Here is a 16,007-nt window from a genome sequence, read left to right on the forward strand (position 1 = left end):
CCACCATGGGGTGATTTCTCACTTTCTGTCTCTCTGTCTATCTGATGAGTGCATGTGCCCTATAGCAAAAATCTCTCTTAAAAAAAAAGATAATCCCTAGAACCAGCAGTTAGCATAATGACTATATCGTTGATCTTCCATGTAGTCGACTGTGGTTCAAGTCCCGGACCCAGTGGCTTAAACTCACGCTGGGCTCATGTGCGTGTGTGCCCAAGATCCCAAGGAGAATGAAGGAGAAGGGATTGTGGCATGGCCATCACACCTGGGGGGTGATTTCTCACTTTCTGTCTCTCTGTCTCTGTCTTTCTGGCGAGAGCATGCACCGTGTAGCAAAAACCACTCCAAAAAAGAAAAAGGAAAAGAAAAAAATAAGATGAGCCCAACTTTAATGTAGGAAAGAAACTTTTTCCAGTCTTTCCAATCTTATTAAATGGCAACTCCATCTTTCTAGCTGATCAGAATGTCTTGTCCAGTTATATTAGTGACTCTTCTCTTTAGCATTCTATTTTTTCCTCCATTAATTACTTCTACTGGTTCTATCCTCAAATTTATTTAAAATTTGGGATTTTTCAACTACTGCCATCATTCCAAATGGCCACCACCTCATGTCTCTTTTCTAAATTATTGGGACAGTCTACTAATAAGCCTAACTACTGATGTCCTTGTACTCCTTCACTCTTTCTCAATACTACTGCTAGAATGACCCTATTAAAACATGTGATGTCTGTTCTCTGCTCAGAACATTCCACAGCCTCTCCATCTCATTAAGCATCAAAGCCAGCATTCTTACAGTGCCTAGAACAACTTCCCTTTCTTCCCCAATCATCTCATAACCTATGATCTCTGACTTCATTTCCTACTACTTCCTTTTTATTCACTTGATTCCAGCCATGCTAGCCACTTTGTCCTTCCTGGAATACACCAAGCTCGTTTGTACTACATGGTATCCAGTTCCATCCCCCAAGAACAATCTTCAATCTTCATTCATTTATTTTTATTTGCTTAAAGGGCATGTACACTCACCAGAGAGAAACAGAGAGAGAGAGAGAGAAAGAGGAATCACTTCCCATAGAAAATGGTCTCATTGCAATCTTTTCACCTTCCTCTTTTTGGGATTTTGGGCAATCAGACACATGCCCAACATGTTTCTCAAGCCACCAGGTCTGGGACTCAAACCACATGGTTGGCAATATGGGATCTGGCTGCCTTAGCTCCTGGGCCTTGGAGCTGACCCCCTCCAAATTATTTTGATGGAAGGGAAGTATTATGCAATGCCTTGGAATATTTTTATTATCTGAACTCTCTCAAGTTTTCTTCTAAGAATTCTAAGGAAATAACCCAATGTATGTGCAAAGATTTATAAACAGAGCAATAGAAGTAGTAGAATGTATTTAACAATGCTATGAAAATATAGGAAAAATATAAATACTAATATTATGGGTTTATTTAAATAAATTATGACACAGTTCATTCCTTGAAAATCATACTGTAAGACGATATTGGTTGACATGGAAAAAATAGTCCAGCATGTAACTATTTCATAAAATGACTAAAATATTTGGAAGCCAAACAAAGGGCAAACCAGCCAGATCACGCCCTCAGTGTCAGTATATTTAGGACACTAGAACATCATGGGAAATAGAATAAGAGACTTTAATGTGGCAACTGGGGCGGATCTGGATTGGTGATATTCCCTACAGGATGCTCTGATACTAAACTATGACCATGGAATTTACCTTTAAGTAGAGCTGGTTCAATTAACTGTATGACTTTGGTTCAGCTATTGAAACTGTACAAAAATAGAGCCTGAGTGATGCAAAGAGCAGATGAAACCTAATGCATGCCACTAAGAGGTTCCTCTGATCTTCTTTTCGCTAATATTTGGACCCTCTCTTCTGAAGAAATACTAGTGTGAAGCCAGAAGATTAGTCTGGCTGAGGTGCATATGGATTTTAGTAGTCTTTATGTATACATTTTTTATATTTATTTTAGCATTATAGGACTGTCATTATATTTTATCATGCTTTTCAGGTTCATTTCTTTGGGGTCTGGCATAAGCTAATTTCTTTAATAAGAAAATATATTATTTATTCAAAGGAAATATTGTAAACTGTATAAAGAAAAGATTAATCTAAATCAGGACAGCATATGCAAAGATAGATTGTTCAACAGTGTTTAAAATACATTGGAGTTTGAAAATGAGAACAGAACAGAAATCTTTAGATGTGAAGGTGGAAGTTCGATGCTGACCTTGGAAAGGTGAAGAGCTTACTGACAGAAGCAATACAGCCATAGATTGAATAAGCAGGAAGTAGGGAAAAAAAAGGATTTCAGCCAAAGATGAATGGATGGATTTCTGAGTAACATTGAGGATAAAATTGCCTTTCCTGAAATATTGAAGGGTAAAGTATTTTAGGTCTAGTAAGAACTGAAATAATAATACACAGTTTGTCTGCCAAATGCTAATATAGTTACTGTGTATCAGGCATAGCATGAAGCTATTTATAAATAATAACTAATTTATTTTTCATATCTTATATAACAACAACCATGTAAGATTAGGCACTATTATCATCCACATTTTAGAAGTGACAGACTGAGACACAGAAGTTCAATAATGTGCCCTAGGGAACGCAGTAAGTATTAATAGTAAGGATAGAACATGAACCTAGTGTTTTAAACATTATGAATAAGGCCTAAAATCATTTAACTACACCACCTCCCCAGACAGTTAACTTGAGATACAAGAATCATGGAGAGGTTTGGCATTGCTAATACCACGCACAGAGAAGACAGGATTGGCATTGGAAGACCTAGTGAAACCAGATTGCATAGGGATGAGAATACACACACATACATACACACACACACACACACACACACACACACACAAATATATACATCTTAATGCCAAAATGACTTGTGGGGAAAATGCATTTTCAGAATAGGATGTATGCTAGATTTGTGTCACATCTGGGGAGGGAAAAAATTGCACAGATATTTCTAAGGAAAAATCAAAACAAATCTAAACTAAACACAAGGTAAATCTTATAGTGGAAGCTTGACTACTAAGCTTGGTTACCTGAGTCCTACTGACAGGACTGAGAGCACTAACAATGAATAGAAAAGTATTGACAGAGGCTTTTGACTAGAAGAGAGAAGGTAAATACAATTCCTGTTGCAAAATAGTTATACACTATTGAAAGTGAGACCTATTCTCCTAAGATCTAGGAGAACCAAGACTGAGATTAAAAGTTGCAGTGCCTATTAACAACAAAATAAGATGTTGATACTCTCTCATTTTTAAAGATTTATTTTGTTTAATTTTCTTTCTTTCTTTCTTCTTTTTTTTTTTTGGAAAGGTTTTTGCTCTAGAGTGCATGCGCAACAGAAAGACAGAGAGAGACAGAGAGACAGAAAGCAAGAAATCATCCCCCAGGGGGGATGACCACACCGCAATCCCTTCTTCTCCATTCTTCTCTCGGGATCTTGGGCATGCATGCACACACGCTCAGCATGAGTTTAAGCCACTGCGTCCAGGACTTGAACAGCAGTCAACTACATGAGAATCCAGCGACATACCCATTAAGCCAACTGCTGGTTCCAATTTATTTTTTTTAACTTGACCAGAGATGGACAGAATGAGAGAGAGAAAGTGAGAAAGCAAGCTGCCAGTCCAGGACTCGAACCATGGTCAGCCATGGGGAGTTCAGTACCCTTAACCAGCAAACCACCTGCCAGCCCTTCTGTCATTTTTTTTTTTTTTAGAGGTAATAGTGTCCAGTTCTAGGGCAGTGATTGTCAATGTGTACTCTCTGGATGTGCACCATCAGCATTCAGGAACTGGTTAGAAATGCAAATTATCATCTTCTACTCCCCACAAAGCCCTACTAATTTCAAGACTTTCAGGGTGGGGCCTGGAGAACTTGTATTGGCAAGTTCTCTAGGGCATTCTGATGCATGCTAAAGTTTGAAACCTATTTCTCTAGAAGACTCATAAATTCATTAATTAAGGGTCTCCTTGGAAAAAAATCTCAATCACCCCTCCACCTGTATGTATAAGAGTTTCACTGAATCTTTAGGTGGGAGAGAGACCCTATGCCTGGCCTGGCTAAATTCAGGTCCTGGAAAAGGATGATGAAGAGATTAAATTGCTATGGATGCATAGACATGTGGAAAATTATAGTACATCTGAGTCGAAAGAGCCACAGAAATATGTACATTTTTTTCCTTTTATACACAAGTAATATGGTCTCATCCTTCACATCTCTCCCCAATCATAACCCTGACAAACGTCAAAAATTTCTAGTATGGGTAAAACTCCAGGAGATGAGTCAGGGGTGTACATTGCTCCTATTACTTGATAATTTTAAACAAAGTTTATACAACTTACCACAGCTGTTTTGACTCACCTGTGGCATCAAAATACCCCCAGCATTAAAATGTTCATATCAAATTGATCATTTCAGAAGCCATGTTTCCGATACCAGATTTCAAGGTCCAACAAATAATACCTCAGAAGGATGAAATTGGCTCATTGCAGGAATTAAAAGTAAAAGTGTTTTGAACATAATTAAACCCAACCCCTTTGGCAACATAGCCCAATTTGTGTTTTCCAGTGCTAGATTAAAAATAAAAGAATATCCTTCATTAATTGGCTATCATTACTCTGAAGGCGCCAGAAGATATTACAAAAGGCATATCCAGAAGTTTGAGATTAGTCTTCTCTCAGGGTCAGGGGTTTAAATCTGGCCCAGGTTGATTGGAGAGGAGTGAAAGTAATTACTACTTGAGGCTCTCTCTGATGGATTAATTAGCTGTGAATAAAGCAACTGCTTGCAGTATAGGGTATTTTTATAAGCAGTTTCTATTAGATAGATGATCAGTTGCATACAAAAATCACTTCATCAAGGTAGGACCAATATCCCTCCACAGCAAGGTGATAGTATCCTGTGGCAAAGTTTTTTTAAATGTTTCCCCTGAAGCTTCCTAAAAGCATAACATTATCTACCAGTACCAAAAACTAGGGGTGTCTTGGAGCATTTCCCATATGAGTGTGTCATGAACATAAAACCTCTTAAACCTGTTCATCTTAAAAATTGAAGCAGAGATTGAATTTCATTACATACTATATCCCTGCTTATTTTGATCTGAAAATAATGATTTAATTGACTATCATCAAGAAAAATGAATGCTTCAGAAAGATGTGTTGCTTGTGCCCATGGCTTAAAGTATAATGCTGCATTTTCCTAGGATCCTATAGACCTAGGGTTGAATAATAGATAGGAAAAGGAATTTTACATGGATCTGAGTTTCAGTATTTGATCTAGGGCAATATTTTTTATGATCTTACTGTCTCAATGTCTACATCTTTAAGTTATAGGTGCTAATAATTTTATCACAATAACTGATGTTATTATAATTTAAAAAAATATACATTAAAAGTATTCTGTAAGTGCCAGCAGGTGGTGTGGTGGTGAAGGCGCTAGATTCCCACATGACTGACCATGGTTTGAGTACTGGACTTGGTGGCTTGCTTTCTCTCTCTTTCTCTCTCTCTCTCTCTCTCTCTCTGTGTGGTGAGTGTGTGTGCCCTATAGCAAATAATAATAATAATAAATAAAATTAGATAATTTTGAGAGGTTTAAATTAGATAATTTTTAAAATGTATTCTGTAAACTACAAAGTGCTGTAAAAATATATTGAAAACCTGAGTCTAATCATTTCTTACATATACTGATTAATTTACCCAGACTTCTTTGTTTGACTAATATTTTGGCAATTACTTGGCTATATAAGAAAACAGCTGTGGGGACCAGCAGTTAGCATAATGGCTATGTCACTGGACTCCTACGTAGTCGACCATGGTTCGAGTCCCGAACCCGGCAGCTTAAACTACGCCATGCGCATGTGTGTGCGTGCCGAAGATCCCAAGAGGAGAATGGAGGAGAAGGGATTGTGGAATGGCCATCCCCCCTACGGGGTGATTTCTCGCTTTCTGTCTTTCGGCCTCTCTCTGTCTGGTGAGAACACGCACTATAACAAAACCCTCCCCCCCCCCAAAAAAAAAAAAGAAAAAGAAAACAACTGTGAACAGAGAATATTGCATGTGGGTACTTTCAAATGACTGCTTTGTTGTCACCATATAAACAGAAATAGGAGTATAATTTAGCTAACTTTTTTCCCAATTAAAAGAATTCCCTTTTCTTTTTTAAAGAATTATTTACTCAATTTTATTCACTGTTATTACTATTATTTTTAAAATCCACCAGAGAGTGACAGAAAGACGAAAAGTAAGAAAGCAAGCCTCCAGGTCTAGGACTCAAACCATGATCTGCCATGTGCCATAACTACATCTCCTGCTGGCCCTAAGAATTCCCTCTTCTACATTGATTATATCATCTGCTTGATCATTTCATGTATCAACAGTCTATGTCAGATGTTCACACCCTTCATCATTAGAAAGTTCTTCATTTGTTGATTTTCTGTTGCTCACTGCAATGAGCTAACCTGCCCTCCCACCCAATTTATATGTTGAAGGCCTAACCCCTAGTACCTATGAGTGTGACTCTGGAGATAAGGCCTTCGAAGAGGTAACTAAGGTAAAATGAGGTAATTGAAGTGGGCCTCATTTGAATATCACATGTTCATACAAGGAATTTAGGTCACAGACATGTATAGAAGGAAGTCCACATAAGGGCACAGAAGATAGGCATCTATAAGCCATAGAGAGAGGCCTCAGAATGAAGTCTTGATCTCAGACTCTTGCTCTCCAGAAATGGAAGAAAATCAATGTCTGTCATTTAAGCCATTCAGCCTATAGTAGTTTGTTACAGTGACCCTAGCAAACTAATATACCCATTGCTGTTACAATCAACAATAGAAACAGAATCAATGTGGTGTCAAAAACTGCACAAGCACCATTTGTTGCCATCATAATAGGTTTTGATATGTGTGAAGGCCTCATATTGACTAAAGGTTTAGCTTTTAAAGTTTTACAATGCCACTTAACTAACCTACTACCATCATTTGAGTTTATCTATTATTTTCTACCACTATCTCATACTATGCTTTTGGCCAGTGGTTTTCATATGACTGACTCTCAACATGGGTTTTCAAGATAATTCTATATACTGTATTACAGACTTTACAGTTTCTGGCTGATAAAGATCATTTTTAGGGCCAACCCATGGTGTGGTGGTTAAGATGGGATCTAAGGAACACCAACATGTGGTTCAAGTTCCAAACTCGGCAACTTAAGAAACACACAGAGTGCATGTGTGCCCAAAATCCTGAATGGAGGAAGAAATAGATAAGAAGGGATTGATGTATGACCGTTCCCCATAGGAAAGGACTGCTCTCTCACTTTCCCTCTTTCTGTCTCTCTAGCGAGGACACATGCCCTCTAGGAAACTTTTTTTAAAAAGTTATTTTTGATCTTTCTTTTATCATCAGTGTGTTAGTTCTTACACTGGCCTTTCAACCAATTTGCTTATGATGCTTTTGCTGTTTCATTTGAGTCAACAAACCCCTGAACAAGATGAGGACAAGTCTCTTGGGTGGAGTGGATAGATCCTTACAAATTTTGTCGTCTTGCCTGGACGACAGGATAATATCAATCATTCTTATCCTTGCATAGAAGGCCCTTTATGATCTGGCATGTGGCCTCATCTCCAGCTCTATCTCCCAATATTCTTCGAATTCTATTTTATACACTATCTTGAGAATACTAAGAAATTTGCGGTGTCTAGAATGCCATTGTATGCTTCTGTTCTTTTAAGAATGAAGTGGGGGAAGGTAAGAGGACAAGAATCAAGGGGAAGAAGAAAGAAGCGAAACATTTAAGGAATACAAAAATGGAAAATTATCCGCTGATGATAATGTGTATAATATCTTTAAGTGGACTAATATATAGTATAGTCATTCTGGGAAAATTCATTTTGCAAGCTGTAATGATATACAATGATTGAACGTATTTTCTTTTTTAAAGAATGTTTTTCATTTTAAGATGTTATTTTTCTCCTCTTTACCTGATGAATGTCTATCTGTACTCAAATTCTTAGCTTGGACTGTCTTGTTTAGGAATCTTGTTCTTATCTATGCCCCTCTTCTTCACCATCTTCCCAGGCCATTGTGAATTTATTTCACCTTTCTCCCTGTTTCCATGGGCACATTATAAAACATAGTAATCTGCACTGAATTGATCTGTTCATATGTCTATTCTCATTCCCAGAGAATAGAACACCCCCCAACATACACACACACACAGAGTCATTTAGGGTCCGGCGGCCAGAGGTTCTGCTTTTTACAAACATGACCTAAGTAGCTCCAAGGTTCCCATGATTATAACCAATACAACATCTGGAAAGAGAAAGTGTATGGAGGAACCTTATGTAGGCTACATCTGGAAGTTTTATGTATCACCTATATTTCAGTTCTTCTAGAGATAATCTAGTCCAATAGCTATGCCTAGGTGTATGGGCAACTGGAAGAATGTAGTCTAACTGTGGTCTGAACGGGGAGGGGATGTATATTTTGATGGCCAGCTAACAAGCTTTGTCACATGTGTTATCTCTATTTTAACCCATATACATTACTATGATTCGGTACTATTACTATTGCCATGTTGTATTAAAGGAAGTAAGGCACAAATTATTTAGGGAGCAACACTAAAGAAGTATAGCTATTAAATGGTTGACTGACATAGTCATTAATCCAGTTTACTTATTCCAGAATCTATGTGCATCATTATGACAGGGAGAGAGAGAGAGAGAGGGAGAGAGAGAGAGAGAGAGGGAGAGGGAGGGAGGGAGAGAGAGAGAGAGAGAGAGAGAGAGAAAAAAGCTCCTTGAGACCAAAGACAATGTTTTATTTACTTTATTTCTTTATTAACTTCTGAATGTCAGTGCTTTGTATAATTTTAGGCCATAATAGTCAATGAATTAATGAAAAAATGAGTGTATGATAATCTTATTCAAGCAGTTAAAAATCCACTTTGTTTATTGTCTTATTTTTGCGTATATGAAGAAATACTATGAAATTTCTTGTTTGCACAAAGAATAACTAACATATGCGCATGCATGTGTATATACACATTCGCCCCTTCCTACTAAATTAACCAGTCTAATAATCTAGTATTATTAAATGACAATATAATCAAACCTCTTTTGGCTTCTTTATTAATGCTGGTAAGTCACCTGTTTGGCAGACTGTTCTAGGATTTCATCATGTATTAACCTCAAGATCATGGATCTGAAATTTCTGAGTTTTTGTATTTTGGGAAGAAAGATCTAAATATGCCTGTCTCTTGTCTTCTGTCAGTTTATGCTAGCATATATATTAGGTGGGTCAAAGATATAGGACAGCAGCAAAGAAGACATAATTGATTGGAAAACAAAACAAACAAAAAAACCCTCTGTGTTTCAAAAGAAAATACAGCATCAGGGTAGTTAACAATGAAAATCTTAGAATTTTGTTTTATATTTCCTTCAATATTTATATTTACTTTGTCATTCAATCTGGTTTTTATTGTTGTAACAAAAGGGAAAAGTGACCATCATAACCTCATTCGGGCTAAGGTCCTATGATGGTTGTTTCATCAAGCCTTCTGGCACTCCTCTTATTCTACTCTCATCTTCAAGAATCACTGATAAAATTTGTGTTCCTCTGTACAAGCTCTTTTGGGAAGCTTGATTTAACTTATCTGAATTAGGCTACTTGAATGTGTTTCAAGTCTTGACAGAAAGCACTAGCATTCCAAGATGAACTTTTTCCCCCTAAAAGTGTTTTAAATTTGTGTTTTAAAGTCGTGTCCTAAACCTACCTCATAACATCACACTGCTTTCTTTATTTTGTCGTCAATTTATACCATTTATGCATTGATCAAACTGAGTGATGCAGTCATAAAATAAAAATAATTAATTTTGTAAATCTCTTCTAAATTACTGTGCAAAATCTTGATCTGTGTACTCAGTGCTTTCTAAACGTTTTCCAATGAATAATTAATCATTTTTTAAACCAGGAAAAATAATGTTGAAGTTCAGAATGCAAAAAGATTAATGAAATAACAAACACAGGTACAACCTATTCAATAAAGCCCATTGCAATGTGTACTTTAACTTCATTTTTGAAATATAAACTCTCATATGACGGAAACAGAAGGCTAACATGGCAGTATATTTTACATATAAATTCAACTAGAATAGGATAGAATTAAAGGAATATAAAACAAGTCGAAACATGAAATAACATCAATGCACTCTTTAAACAAGGTGACCTTTTGTGTTCTACAAAGTTTTAGCTTCATTTCATTTAAATAAAAAGAAAATTCATGTTTAATCTCCATTTACTGATCTTAAGATGATTGATGCTGCTCTATAAAAATGTAACCTTCACAATACTGTTGCAGCATCAGACAATAGTTCGAATTTTTTAGAAACAGCTTACTATTATAGTTGACATTCAAAAACATTATCTGGTTGTTCAAGATAAGAGTGCATTACATTTCAAGTAGCAGCATATCCTGCTGGCCTCAATTCCCAATATTAAATTGCAGAATTCATGAACGTTTTGTTTATAAAATTCTAAGTGTTTAGCATTTTTAAAACAACTAGAATAGGGTTAAGCAAGTACTATAGGTAATGGCATCATGGTAGTAGACATTTTAAAAATGAATCATTTAAAGAAATCAGTCATATAATCACAGAAGGTCAAGAGATACTATGTTTTTAAGAAGTATTTTATTTTATTTATTACAATTTTTATTTAAAATTTGACCAGAGAGAGAGGGAAAGTGAGAAAACAAGCTACCAGGTTCATGACTCGAACGACAATCAGCCATGTAGGAGTCCAGCACCTTAACCAACATGCCACCTGTCAGTCCCTCAAAGAGAGGAAGAAATAGGGATGATGGAAAAGGAAAGGTCTTAGATGATTTTTAATCACTTTTACTTTTCTAAAGCAATCAGTAAACTCATAATAGCCTCTTAAAACAGATAAGTGTAATAATATTTAGAGAATTTTGAACAGAATATAGACATTATAAACAAGAAGTTATCCCTTTATTACATGCTAGATAATCTATGGTGTGACTTAAATAATTAACATGGCAGAAGTGGAATCATGTTCCATAAGTCTTCCACTTCTCAACAAGAAGAGCAAGCAGACCAAGACTATCTCCATATTCTGGTAAACTCAATCAAGGCAGAAGTTCTTAAAAAGAAACAGGAGAGGTTGTTTCCTAATTGTTTGTTGGTTCTGTGGTTATCAACTTCAAATTTTATTTTGTTACACACAATCACAGTTTTCTTCTTACTTAAAAGTCACTACAATTTTCATAATTTGTATTTATACAATAGCAAACAATATCCTATAAATTCTATTACTGCAGTTAGAAATGAAATGTCTAGATCATGAGTGATTAATGATGAGTTAAATGTTAAGACCATTCAGATTAAAATACAATTAACCTATTGCAGCATTCCCTCTGTTTTTTTTAGGTGATAATTTAATGCTTATTCAGATACACAGCTGGAAAAGGGATCATCCATCCAAATGTAACCATTATACCGTTATGATAGATCTTTGATTGCTGTATGTGTGTGTGTGTGTGTGTATATGTGTGTATGATATTTTAATCTTGCAAAACATAAGGTACACCCATCATTTCTTTCCCCTTGGCTGGAAGCTGGGCAAAGTATTTAATAGGCAGTCACACATGACCTCCATCAAGGAAAACTACTCAGAATATTTTTAGACACTTAAATGGCTTGATCACATGGACTGCCTTACTTCTAGTAAGTGATCATTTATCAGCCATGCTTGTTGAAATATTGCTCCATCTATAGAAAGGACTTCGTGTGTTTGTGTATGAATGAGTAAAAAGACAGAAAGCCACTGAGGAAAGAATGTTTTTCTTAATATTAATCATCAATGCTTCTTCCTTTCCCTCTAAGACAAACAAAACAACATAATAGTATATATAAGAAAATTATCAATCATAGATCCCTAATCCAGAATATAGTACTGTGAATATTGTGCACTGTCTCTCTCACTCCATATCTGTGTGTGTGCATATGTGTGTTTGTGTGTGTACTTCAAAGTTGCACAAGGAAAATAATTACTTTAAAGCTTTACATTAAAATATGATGAACAGACTGATGTATTGTTTTATTTCCATCTTCATTCTGGTTTTCTTTAATTTTTTTAATTTGTTATAGGACATGTATGTGTAAAGGGGGAAGGGGATTGCAGTATGAACAGACTCTGTGGAGGATGCTCCTCTTTGTCTAATGCATGTGCACATGCTCTATTATGAATAAAAGAAAACAAAATATACAACTGTGGACTACATTTTGGGTGAGGGAATGAGGAGAAACCAAGCAGATGTCTGGGTGTCTCTAAAGTTCAAATGAGTGGGTAAAACATCCAGTTTGTTCCAGATGGCTTTTCAGCCTCAGATGGCTGTTTTAGGCTCTCTAAGTTCATCAATGGACACTAATGAACATAGGAGAATCTAAAGCTCTAGTGCCTATAAGGACTAAAGAGGGCAAAACAGGGAAGGAAAGATATGGCAAGAGTGGATAGACACATGTGGAAGTAGGAATATAGAGGAGGAACAGGTCCAAAGATTCCAGGGAAATGGAGGGTAGGCAGAAGAAGGTGAAAGAAGAAGGAAGATCAATTAGAGGAAGAAATAGGGGTGATGGAAAAGGAGAGGCTTTGATGAACCACTTTGAGGAGGTCCCATGTTTTTCAAAGAGGCTATTAAAGTTCCAAATCATCCTTTGTAAAATTTTGACATTTTGGAGATAGTGGACCAAATGTGTGACATTATGATCAGTAGAGGAGTAAGTGGATTGCTCAGTTAAGTGGTAATTATCCATGGAATTAGTCTAATATTCAAATAAATGCAAGAGGCCTCAAAATAGCTGTGAAGTTCTGCTCAACTTAAATAATCAAGTATTAATTTACTTAAAAAGTCTAAAGAGACTTCTATCCAAGAACATTCTTGCTAAAACAGAAGTAAAATCAAACAAAAAAATGTAGAAGACCTTCATTTTATAAAACCAAAGTAACTGCCTATCATACTACAATAGAGAAAAGTCAGGAGCACTGAATTAGGAACCATGACTCCCTTTTGTGAGACCCAGTTTTCCCAGACAAGAAAGTGTCGATAGAAATAACCAGTTCTTCAGAAATAATTATTAATGTGGTTTATTACGAAGCACCCCTTTGAGTGAACTGACTCAGAAGCAAGCGTGTTTCTTGGGATTCTAAGGTACAATGTTTTCTCCTATTTACTTCTGAGAGCAGGGGAGCTGTCAATCAGCATAAGGAATTCTTTCCATTGACCTAGCCCAAAATGGTGGACAACTGGAAGCAGAGATTTATAGGTTATACGTGAGTTTGAAAGACTTAGATTAGTATTTAGTTACAAACACAAGCTTCTGTTCCCAAAAGAAGTCAGCAAAATAATGTCTGTGCTTTTCTCAAAGACATAAGAAAGCATACCATGCATCATAAAAACACTATGCCTGGGACAAGGTGTAGCATCACACTATCAATGGACCAAAGCAGTCAATTATTGTTTGTAAGGGCTGTGTTAATGAGAGTAGGTGTGACTCTCCCAGGCTCTCTGGAAACAACTTTGGAATGGGAAGTAGTCAGAATTCTATCCTCAAAGGATACACATAGTTTGGAAAGATGTTATAAATACCTGGGTGGGGACATCAGAGTTTTTAATGGATTGGCAGATTTCCCTGCAAGCCATGACACCAGAAAATTGTCAAATAAAATCAAATCCCTACTTATATGAGGAGAGACTTTATTGAAAATAGCTCTTGCAATAGGGAGAATGATCCAATCTCATAAACCTGTGAATATTTCTAAATAAAACAAAAATTTCTCCTTTATGAGGAGGGGGAAGCAGTAAGGGGAAGTTGAGAAAGTGAGGAAGAGCAGGCAGACTGCATGATTGGAGCAGATGATAGGAATCGCCTGTGATCAGCTGAAGAATCATGTTCTGCGTTTGGTCCTTGCTCAGAGTTGGAGCTAAGCCAAAGTTCAGGGGACTGTGGGCAGGAGAGAAGCCTGACTAATGTTTTGTCAAGGTAAACCAGAGATTAGTAATGGGCAATTGTGAACACTTGAGCAATAATAAACTTGTGACGTTATTAAAATATTTTTAAGATGGTAATATCTATTTCCTTTTTTAATTTTTAGAGAGATCTTTATTGCTATAAGGCACATGTGCACACCGGAGAGAGAGAGAAAGAGAGACAAAGAAAGTGAGTCTCCTGGGGGGATGGCCATGACACAATCTCTTCTATTCCATTCTCCTTTCGGGATCTTGGGCATGAATGCACACGCACCTGGAATGAATTTTAAGCTTTCAGGTCTCAGACTCGAACCATGGTAGACTACTTGGGAGTTCAGCGATGTAACCAACAAGTCATCCACTGGTCCCAAGCATGCACTGTTGACTAGCATGGACTGTTTTCTCACTGGCATAAACCATTCTGTACACTCTAAAGATGTAAAGTGACTAAAAGTAAATTTTAAAAAGAGGGAAAATAATTTCACTTATTTTGTTTCTTTTTTAATGTAACTATAGAATTTTTTTTTCATTACAAAAAGTGAATATATAGAGAGAGAAGTGAAGAAAGAGAGACAGAAAGGCAACCAGAACAAGGTCTTAAAACTTTGTAATCACCCCTGAGCTGGTGTGTTCAGGTCAATTCAGGATCTGAACCACGGGCCTTAACCCTTATGGCTCCAGCTTCTGACAGCAGTTCCCCACCGTCTGTACCACTGCGGCTGGGCCCAATCTGTGTGATTTTAAGCCACTACATTTGTGGTTATTAGAGCAGCAATAGTAACCTGATATCTCCATACATTGGGAAAGGGATAGACTGAAAGTAAAGTATCTAAGTACTCATTACAAGAATTTAGCCAAATAGTAGAAAATTATATCCAATGAAAGTAGAAACAAAACGATTAAGGGTGCCAGCCTGTGGCCTGGTGAAGGTGGCTAGATCTCACATGGTCAGTTGTGTGGTTTGAGTCTCAGACTCTGCAGCTTGAAAAATACACCAGGTACATGTGAACATGTGCCTGTTCTTCCATACTTTCTCAACTTCCCTTTACTTACTGCTTCCCCTTCATTATAAAAGAGAAACATTTTGTTTATTTTACTTAGAAATACTCACAGGTTTATGTGACTGGATCATTCTCCCTATTTCAAGATCTATTTTCCCTCTTACTCTCTCTGTCTCTGTCTCTGTCTCCTCTGTCTCTCTCTTACTGGCAAGTGCATGTGCCCTAATTGGCATTCTGGGCAGGCACACACACATACTTAGAGTGATTTACAAGCCATGGGTTCCAGGACTCAAGCCAAGGTCAACAATATGGACCAAATGCCTTAACCTCCATGCACCTGCTGGTTCCCCAAAATGGACAAATTCTAAAATAAAACTTTCACACTGCTTCTAGAACCAAACACAAGAAGAAATAGGAAGTCTGCATTACTATAAAGACATGATATTTATTATTAAAAAATATTCCCACTTAACTAAAGATTACTCTCGTATGGTTTCACTAGTGAATTATTTTTCATGTTTCAAGAAGAAATAAAAAATAATTTTGCACAACCCTAGAGAATATAGACAAAAGGAACATTTAACAATAATTTTCTTAGTTCTGGATAACTTCGATGCTGACATCTGACATGGATATTACTGGAAAATAAACTAAATATCATTATGTCTTATGAATATGGCTGCAAATATCATAAACAAAATATTGGTAAATTAATTTTAGTGATGAATTAGGTGATACATAATGACCTATAGGTTTTTTTAATTTTATTTTTTCAATTTATTTATTTTTAAATATACATTCAATCACATTGTTTAGCTTATGAAGTGAACATTTCAATATGTGAACATTTCTCCCCAGTCCAGTTGATCAAAATATCTTCAACTGGTAACACCACACCTCCCCATCCC

This window comes from Tupaia chinensis, unplaced genomic scaffold (genome assembly GCF_000334495.1).
Source record: "Tupaia chinensis unplaced genomic scaffold, TupChi_1.0 Scaffold142219_1, whole genome shotgun sequence".
Taxonomy (NCBI): Eukaryota; Metazoa; Chordata; class Mammalia; order Scandentia; family Tupaiidae; genus Tupaia; species Tupaia belangeri.